This window comes from Alosa pseudoharengus, unplaced genomic scaffold (genome assembly GCF_046254945.1).
Source record: "Alosa pseudoharengus isolate Yale_2024_CS ecotype anadromous, Long Island Sound unplaced genomic scaffold, YU_APseudo_1.1 YU_APseudo_1.1_scf_17, whole genome shotgun sequence".
Lineage (NCBI taxonomy): Eukaryota > Metazoa > Chordata > Actinopteri > Clupeiformes > Clupeidae > Alosa > Alosa pseudoharengus.
This window is the reverse complement of record NW_027468640.1, coordinates 931,891-941,875: the sequence shown is the minus strand read 5'-3', so window position 1 is coordinate 941,875 and position 9,985 is coordinate 931,891. Positions and strand designations below refer to the sequence as shown.

At 42.3% G+C, this 9,985-nt stretch overlaps 1 pseudogene; it reads left to right on the top strand.

Annotated features, from left to right (window-relative positions):
• Nucleotides 1-830: 830 nt before the first annotated feature.
• Nucleotides 831-2,141, top strand: LOC143127836 (uncharacterized; annotated as a pseudogene).
• Nucleotides 2,142-9,985: the final 7,844 nt, after the last annotated feature.

The window sequence follows — 9,985 nt, the reverse complement described above, 5'->3', positions numbered from 1 at the left end:
AAGTCATGCCCATTAACCCATTTACTCCTAAAATGCCTGCTAAAAACGCCTATAGAATCCTATGGCATTCTAGACTAAATAACCTTATTTCCTGAGGGTTTTCTGAAAACATCCTAAAAATTGTCAACGTCTACCAAAATGTAATATCTAAGCCTCTGTAGCACCTAGTAACATGAAATAAAAAGCATGCTGCGCTACACAGCATCCAGCATGAGGGTCAATGTTGCGCTACGCAGCATCCAGCGGGAGGGTCAATGTTGCGTCATGCAGCATCCAGCGCGAATGGGTTAATCTCGAATTCTGGCACCTCTTCGGAGTCAAATGGCATAAGAGATACTATTTCGCAGTTTCACCTTCGGCTGCCGCAGCAGTCCCAACATTTTTGATACGCTATCAGAAGCCCTGTGCTGGATTCTCCAAAATAATTATAAGCTCCCATTTCTTGTTCATCTTCTGGATGACTTTCTCGTAGTTATCCCCCATTCCTACCCACCGGCCCTAGGCATTTCTACGCTAATTGACGTGTTCAACAAACTGGGAGTCCCACTCACAGACGAGAAGATGTGCGGTCCCTCATCCAGACTCGAATACCTCGGCATCATTTTAGATACCGAAGAATTCTCTTCATCTCTCCCAAAAGAGAAAAAAGACAGAATCTCTTTACTGTTGAACGAGTTTATAACCTCACCATCTCACACCAAACAAGAAGTCCCCTCCCATTCTCCAGGGCCGCCCTTTCATCTCGCATAAACTGCGCCTCAGCAACCCCATCTCTCGAAGACGTTGTATCTCTAGATGCCCAGTGTCTGGCCGATCTCAAACTCTGGAGGATGTTTTTAGACGAATGGAATGGTCTGTGCATGTTCTACGACGACTGCCAATCATCCCCAGAAGACCTCCAATTGTACACTGACGCAGCCCCCTCAATAGGCTTCGGAGGCTTTTTCAAAGGGCGCTGGTTTGCATCCCCGTGGCCACTAGAGTTCAGAGAGCTAACAACTGAAAACGAATCGTCAACCGTGTTCGAACTCTACCCCGTACTCATCGCGGCCCTACTCTGGGGGAAGGAGTGGACCTCCAAGAGTGTGCTAATCCACAGCGACAACGAAGCTGTAGTGCACCTCATTAATAACTCGCGCTCAAAATCTCCTGCGCTATTCCCTCCTCTTCCTATAAACCACCCCCTCAGCTATCTTCAGCCCATCACGGCCGACCTAGCCCTTCAAGCCCTCGCACTCAGGACCATGCAGTCCTACTGGACTGCTTGCTCTTGCTTCAAACAGTTCCACGCAAAGCACTCACTACCATTTCCCAGTTTCGATGCAGTCACCATATCATCATTTATCACCTACGCCCACAATACACTCATGAAACAAAGTCTCCTCCATTAGAGTCTACCTAGCTGGCATTCATTTGTTCTACAAACTCCTCCACGGCTCCGAATGCCCTACCTTCTCCGACACCAGGATAGGCTTGTTAATTAAAAGTATCCGTAGGCAACAGCCAGTCCCCCAAGACTCCCGCCTTCCCATTACCTCAAGCATTCTCGTCACCTGCCTCGCTACCCTTCGCAAAGGGTTCATGTCATCGCATTCCGATTTCACCCTCTCCGTTATGTTTCTACTGGCCTTTTTTGGGCTGCTGAGATGTAGTGAGTTTACGTGCCCTTCGTCCCTCTTCATTCCCGATGTCCAGCCGTGCATCGCAGACCTAGAGCAGCTAGACCAAGACACCATTAGATTTACCATCAAACAGAGTAAAACCAGTTCCGAAAAGGACACTCCATATTCATTTTTAACTCCGCCTCAGATCTTCAGCCTTTCCAATACCTATCTCACTACATCTCATATCGGTCAGCTCAAGCTTCATCTACTAGCCCGCTCTTCGCGTCAGACGAAGGGCTACTCATCACTCGCCACAGGTTCCAGTCACTCTTAAAAATCATTCTAGTCAAATCTGGTTTTCCCGCAGATCGCTACTCCGCACACTCCTTCAGGATAGGAGCTGCAACAACAGCTGCGCTCAACAGCTTATCGGAGCAACAAATTAAAATACTGGGCCGTTGGTCCTCGGAGGCCTACCAGTCTTACATCCGCTCCAACCTAGCGGATTTACGACTCGCTCAGCAAGCACTTACGTAGTTGGTAGCGGCCTTTCTCTGTGATCTTTTGGGGTCCAAGCGGCCATCGCTCTATCGTGATCTCTGCTCCAGGCACTCCAGGACCACGGCCAGCTACCTTGCCAAACACGCACTTCTCCCATACGCTCTAGTCTAGCTCAAGCAATCATACCGAATGGCGAACTAGTGAAGTGTGTGTGTGTGTGTTGAGATTGTGTTGCCTGTCGCCGGGGGTAAATGGTGTGAGAGGATGCTCAGAGAAATGTATTTTGTTAAAAAGCTTCATTAATCTAACACACACACTCCTACACACACACATACACACACACACACACACACATTCATACACACGCTCACACATGCACACACACACATGCACACACACACACACTCAAACACACACACTCTCTCACACACACACACACACACACACACACGTTAATCCAATGCTGCCGGGTAATGAAACTACAGGGAATCACCAAATGCATAAATAATGGATAAACACTCCATGTTCATTAGCAGCGCAGGGCAAAAGCCCATGTGGACTGAGATCAGTCTGTGTGTGTGTGTGTGTGTGTGTGTGTGAGTGTGTGTATGTGTGTGAGTGTGTGTGAGTGTGCGTGTGTGTGTGTCTGTGTGTGCGTGTGTGCGTGAGTGTGTGTGAGTGTGTGTGTGTGCGTGTGTGTGTGAGTGTGTGTTTGTCTGTGTGTGCGTGTGTGTGAGAGTGTGAGTGAGACAGAGAGAGAGTGAGACAGAGAGAGAGTGTGTGTGTGTGAGAGAGATAGTGTGTGTATGTGTGTTTGTATGTATGTGAGAGAGATAGAGAGAGAGTGTGTGTGTGAGAGAGAGCGAGCGAGAGTGAGTGTGTATGTGAGAGAGAGTGTTTGTGTGTATGCATGTGTGTGTGTTTGTGTTGATGCCTATCAGCATTAGCACTAACTTTATCTCTGGTATCTGTTACGTTAAGGTTATTGCTGATTCAGGAGACAATGATGACACCAGGTTCAAGCATGAGTCGTTTACTTTAGAACTCCCGAAACTTTCTGTGTGCCCCCCAACAGGGGTCCGTGTACAACCAAGCACGTCACATGTAAACCCTGTTTACAGAACAGTATCAGACCCCTCTCCACACACACACACACGCCGGGGAGTATCATCTCACACACACACACACACACACACTGGGGAGTATCATCTCTAAATGAATGAATGTCTTAAAGGCATCAGCAGCAGAAACACTAATGACAAATCTGACTTTGAAGCCCATTTTAGTTATTAACATCAGATACAACACAATGGAAAATATGTTATCAAAACACACACACTCAACACACTCACACAATGGTAAATCGGTAATTAAAACCTACAAACACTCACACACACACACACAAGGTCGTGCACAGACATTTTGAGGGGGCATTGAAAAAACACCATGGTGTAAACATGGACTGCATGGTTCAACAACGATGTCCAAACACCATGGTGTACAAATGGACTGGTTCAACAACGACGTCCAAATCAGCATTAGCACTAACTTTATCTCTGGTATCTGTTACGTTAAGGTTATTGCTGATTCAGGAGACAATGATGACACCAGGTTCAAGCATGAGTCGTTTACTTTAGAACTCCCGAAACTTTCTGTGTGCCCCCCAACAGGGGTCCGTGTACAACCAAGCACGTCACATGTAAACCCTGTTTACAGAACAGTATCAGACCCCTCTCCACACACACACACACGCCGGGGAGTATCATCTCACACACACACACACACACACACTGGGGAGTATCATCTCTAAATGAATGAATGTCTTAAAGGCATCAGCAGCAGAAACACTAATGACAAATCTGACTTTGAAGCCCATTTTAGTTATTAACATCAGATACAACACAATGGAAAATATGTTATCAAAACACACACACTCAACACACTCACACAATGGTAAATCGGTAATTAAAACCTACAAACACTCACACACACACACACAAGGTCGTGCACAGACATTTTGAGGGGGCATTGAAAAAACACCATGGTGTAAACATGGACTGCATGGTTCAACAACGATGTCCAAACACCATGGTGTACAAATGGACTGGTTCAACAACGACGTCCAAACACCATGGTGTACAAATGGACTGGTTCAACAACGACGTCCAAACACCATGGTGTACAAATGGCTCAACAATGACGTCTAAACACTATGGTGTACAAATGGCTCAACAACGACGTCCAAACACCTTTTCCCTACAGTACTTCACCAGCCTTTAGATACACACACAAATAGGGACAAAACCTATGGCTTAAAATTATCGTGTAACCGCATGGTGATCACCTTTATGAACATGTACAGCTGGCAGTAAGTGTTAAGTGTCAACACTAACCAGGCTAATAAACAAACCATGCTACAGTAACGCTAACTAGGCTTAAAAAATAAACCATGCTACAGTAACGCTAACCAGGCTAATAAACACACCATGCTACAGTGAGTAACGCTAACCAGGCTAATAAACACACCATGCTACAGTGAGTAACGCTAACCAGGCTAATAAATAAACCATGCTACAGTGAGTAACGCTAACCAGGCTAATAAACACACCATGCTACAGTGTCAAAGTCAAAGATCAAAGTCTGCTTTATTGTCAATTTCTTCACATGTCAAGACATACAAAGAGATCGAAATTCCGTTTCCTACTATCCCACGGTGGAGACCAGACATATTTTACCAATTAGGTCCACAGACAAACATAACATTGAAGTAAACAATATAAAAAGTAAAAATAAGAAGGCACATACAATGAAGAAAATATAGCTGCAAGCAGCAATGAGGGGGCCAAGCAGCATAGGCCGGAGTAGCCACGGCGACAAGATAGAACTCAGACACCCGCGATCAACACTTTCAACAAGTGTCACATCAAAACATAACTGACTTTGTTGGGCTGAAACAGGGCTGAGTATTGCTTCCGCCTCCGCCAGCCAGCCCCCCCCCACCTAATCACCCCTGCCCGTCCCACCCTGTCCCACCCCTCCCTGCCGTTGCATGCATGCATTAGAATGAACTGGATGGAACATGTTGTCATCAGTTTCACATCAAAAAATAAAAGATCGATAAAACACATCAGCAACTACAGATCAAAATGCAATATTGCTAATTACAGCGCCCCCTACAGGTCAAAGGTCACCAAATGTTTTGTGCGTCCTCCTAATGGGGTCATGAATCTATGTAGTAAGTTTGGTTATGATACATAGTAGGGTTGATGAGATATGAGCTTATTTCCTGTTTGGCGGCTTCGCCACCAATTTTGATTGGCTGTTACGGAAGACTACTTTTGTCAATTGTTCCAGAAAGCAACATATTGATAGGTTATGGTCTGAAGATGGTCTGTGCCAATTTTGGTGAAGATCAGATGAAATTTGTGACCTGTGAAAACTTTTTGATGTTTTTGATTAAATCCAATATGGCGGCCGAATCAATTATGATGACATCACAAGTTGGCCTGGGTTGGCCTAAGGACCTCCAACAGTATTACCTGAAACCACTAGTGCATTTTAATTCTAAGCACAACAGCAGCTACAGGCCAAAAGGCATGTTTCTTAATTACAGCACCCCCTAGAGGTCAAAGGTCATCAGATTTCTGGAGCGTCCCCCTGACTGGGTCCTGAGTACATGTACTAAGTTTGGTTATGACAGATGAATGGGTTGCTGAGATATGAGCTCACTTCCTGTTTGGCAGCTTCGCCGCAAATTTTGATTGGCTGTTACGGGCGAACGGTAATACTTCCGAAGACGAAAAGTGATAACTTTTGTGAGGCTTGGTCTGAAGATGATCTGTGTAAAATTTGGTGGGAATCAGAGAAAGTATGTGACCCCTGATACATTTTAAGTGTTTTTGATGAAATCCAAAATGGCGGAAAATCCATCATGGCGGAAAATGACGTCATAGGGTGCGTTGAACTCGGCTTGGTTCAAGGATTCCAACGATACCTGACTTTTGAAAATCGGACCTACGGGTCAAAAGTTACGTGAGTGAACACATTTCCAACTTTGGCCTGTTGGTGGCGCTAGAGGGTTCGAGTTGCCGACATGAAACTTGGTGACATGAATCATGGGACCGTCCCCAATTAGTGTGCCAAATTTCCCAACTTTTACCAGACGGTTCTATGGGCTGCCATTGACTTCCATTGCATATAATAAATATAACCGCAAGCGGTGATTTACGGGGTCCGAGCAAAACGAACATGATGGCATAGCTTTTTAGTTTTACATATGCTTTGATTGTTTGGGCACAATTGTTCAAAAGAAACGTGATCGGATTTCGGTTATCGGATTTCAGTTACCGGATTTCAGCTATCGGATTGGATCAAATCTTGAAAATGGGTTGTTCAAAGGGAAACAAGGATCCTGAAATTGGATTAGATCACATAATCTATTCTTGGTTTTGATCTGGATAAAACCTTCACTTTGTGTCGTTTAAAACTTTTGAGTTGGATTGGAATACATTTGATGAATAAAATTAGGATTACCCTGTGCTGTAACATTATAGTGTGCTAACCTCCACAACCCAACAGTATTCTAACAATACTTGATTCTACAGGACTATTTATTTGTTGTGGATAAGATGAAGGGTTTGATAATGGAAGGCAGTGTTTCCCACAGAATTGAATTGTATTTGTGGTGGTGGGTTCTGTGTCGGAGTCAATAAGATAAACAGCGTATAATTATACAGTTATACTTGCCTTGCACTACCAAAGTCCATATTGACAAGTAGCTGTAATGCTGTAATGTTATAGTGTGCTAACCTCCACAACCCAACAGCATTCTATTCTAGTATGCTAACCTCCACAACCCAACAGTATTTTAACACTAATGCTTCAGGTGGGATTTGAACACTCAACATAAGGATGACCAGTACAAGGCATTATCCCACTAAGCCACTGTCAATCCTACATCTTTGCCAGTCACATTCACATGGTGAAAATGTGTATTGGTAAACACACAACAAGAAAAACTCCAAGCATACATTTGACAATAAAATGAAGGGCTTTCCTAAAAGAGTACACCTGAAAACTTTTTGAAATTCTGGGGCAATTAGACATTTGTAGAGATGAACACTAATGGATGAAATATAAATATGATAGACTTAATGACGAAGGAAAAATAGTAAACAAAGAAGTTCCCCTATATGTCATAGAGTGTGTCGGCATTCTGATTCTTGGCAACTAATGAGTGTGAATGTTGATTGCCTGATGTCATTCAGGTGCTGTTCAATGGTGTGAATCTTCAATAACCAATAGTATTCGAGCTAGAGCTTAAAGCACTACCGGGGATTCGAACCCTCAACCTAACAAACACCAGCACTAGGCATTATACCACTGAGCCACTGACAATCCTACATATTGGGTAGTCACATTCACATGGTAAAAATGTGTGTTGGTAAACACACAAGAAAAACTCCAAGTATATATTTGACAATAAAATGAAGGGCTTTCCTGAAAAAATACACCTGAAAACTTTTGGATATTCTGGGGCAATTAGACATTTATAGAGAAGAACAGTAATGGATGAAATATAAATATGATAGACTTAATGATGAAGAAAAAAATAGTAAAAAAAGAAGTTCCCCTATATGTCATAGAGTGTGTCGGCATTCTGATTCTTGGCAACTAATGAGTGTGAATGTTAATTGTCTGATGTCATTCAGGTGCTGTTCAATAGTGTGAATCTTCAATAACCAATAGCATGTGCATCTTGAGCCTAAAGCTCTAGCAGGATTCGAACTCTCAACCTAACAAACACCGGCACTAGGCATTATCCCACTCTGCCACTGACAATCATACACATTCAGCAGTCACATTCAAATGGTGAAAATGTGTGTTGGTAAACACACAAGAAAAACTCCAAGTATACATTTGACAATAAAATGAAGGGCTTTCCTGAAAGAGTACACCTGAAAACTTTTGGATATTCTGGGGCAATTACACATTTATAGAGAAGAACAGTAATGGATGAAATATAAATATGATAGACTTAATGATGAAGGAAAAATAGTAAACAAAGAAGTTCCCCTATATGTCATAGAGTGTGTCGGCATTCTGATTCTTGGCAACTAATGAGTGTGAATGTTGATTGCCTGATGTCATTCAGGTGCTGTTCAATGGTGTGAATCTTCAATAACCAATAGTATTCGAGCTAGAGCTTAAAGCACTACCAGGGATTCGAACCCTCAACCTAACAAACACCAGCACTAGGCATTATACCACTGAGCCACTGACAATCCTACATATTGGGTAGTCACATTCACATGGTAAAAATGTGTGTTGGTAAACACACAAGAAAAACTCCAAGTATATATTTGACAATAAAATGAAGGGCTTTCCTGAAAAAATACACCTGAAAACTTTTGGATATTCTGGGGCAATTAGACATTTATAGAGAAGAACAGTAATGGATGAAATATAAATATGATAGACTTAATGATGAAGGAAAAATAGTAAACAAAGAAGTTCCCCTATATGTCTTCGAGTGTGTCGGCATTCTGATTCTTGGCAACTAATGAGTGTGAATGTTGATTGCCTGATGTCATTCAGGTGCTGTTCAATAGTGTGAATCTTCAATAACCAATAGCATGTGCATCTTGAGCCTAAAGCTCTAGCAGGATTCGAACTCTCAACCTAAAAAACACCAGCACAAGGCATTATCCCACTGAGCCACTGACAATCATACACATTCAGCAGTCACATTCAAATGGTGAAAATGTGTGTTGGTAAACACACAAGAAAAACTCCAAGTATACATTTGACAATAAAATGAAGGGCTTTCCTGAAAGAGTACACCTGAAAACTTTTGGATATTCTGGGGCAATTAGACATTTGTAGAGAAGAACAGTAATGGATGAAATATAAATACGATAGACTTAATGATGAAGGAAAAATAGTAAACAAAGAAGTTCCCCTATATGCCATAGAGTGTCAGCATTCTGATTCTTGGCAACTAATGAGTGTGAATGTTAATTGCCTGATGTCATTCAGGTGCTGTTCAATGGTGTGAATCTTCAATAACCAATAGCATGTGCATCTTGAGCTTCAAGCTCTAGCAGGATTCGAACTCTCAACCTAACAAACACCAGCACTAGGCATTATCCCACTCAGCCACTGACAATCATACACATTGAGCAGTCACATTCAAATGGTGAAAATGTGTGTTGGCAAACACACAACATCAAGAAAATTCCTAGCATACATTTGACAATAGAATTAAGGGCTTTATAAAAAAGAGTACATATCTGAAAATGTGCACTGTTAATGGTATCCACCTAATGATGGTTGTATGGTTGTTATCCAAGAAAAAAAAATTACTCATATAGGAATATAGGTGATATAGGAGAAATGGGCTGAGTGGTCGAACTTTATTGGCCTATATCTCTGAAATGGAACAACGTATCCAAATTCTTTTGATAACTTTTGTGAGGCTTTATCTAAACATTGTCTGTGAGAATTTTGGTGAAGATTTGATAATTTTTGAAGCCTGTGAAACTTTTTATGATGTTTGGCTTTTCTCTGAAATTGTGGCAAAAGTAAACATTTTTAGAGCATAAGACCAGGGTGAAAAAGATGCATCTGAATGTAGAGATTAATATGATGAAAGAATTTTGAGTCTAGGTGAATCTGGTAAGGAGAAATAAGCGTTTTTGACAAGAGCGCCACCTTTGGGTGCAGTACCCCAAATTTGGGTTATGGGTAGTGGGGGGTACTGGTAACAATACTTGAAAATGTCAAGTTTCTAGGACTTACGGTTTATAGGAATATAGGTGATCTAGGAAAAAAGGCCTAAGTGGTCTAACTTTATTGGCCTATATCTCTGAAATGGAACA